This window comes from Rattus rattus, chromosome 12 (genome assembly GCF_011064425.1).
Source record: "Rattus rattus isolate New Zealand chromosome 12, Rrattus_CSIRO_v1, whole genome shotgun sequence".
Classification (NCBI taxonomy): domain Eukaryota; kingdom Metazoa; phylum Chordata; class Mammalia; order Rodentia; family Muridae; genus Rattus; species Rattus rattus.
In genome coordinates this window covers 76,198,599-76,198,906 of record NC_046165.1, presented here as the reverse complement: position 1 = coordinate 76,198,906, position 308 = coordinate 76,198,599, and the positions used below count along the sequence as shown (strand labels likewise).

General features: G+C 45.8%; 1 pseudogene; it reads right to left on the bottom strand.

The window, feature by feature from the left end:
• LOC116914160 lies at window positions 1–86 on the bottom strand (annotated as a pseudogene).
• Between the last annotated feature and the right edge of the window lie 222 nt (window positions 87–308).

Below are 308 nucleotides of genomic sequence, written 5' to 3'. Positions count from 1 at the left end.
TAATATTATATATCCTATTATAATATATAATATAGTTATTATCATAGTTACCACACTTGATCTTAGCCAAAAGGCCGAGAAGCGATTATCATAGTTACCTATTAGTGCTCCACCACTGTAGGGCGGCGGGCTGTGAAAGGTACCCTGATTTCTGGTCGAGATAGGTCAAATCTCCAGGGACCCTAAAAGGGATGGCAGGCCCATTCCCAGTCTCCCAGGAGATCAGGGCCTTCTCACATACCTGCAGCCCCCAACAACCCCTGTAGAAAGGTTTAAGACAGACCAGTCAGGTAGGGCAATGTCCACAG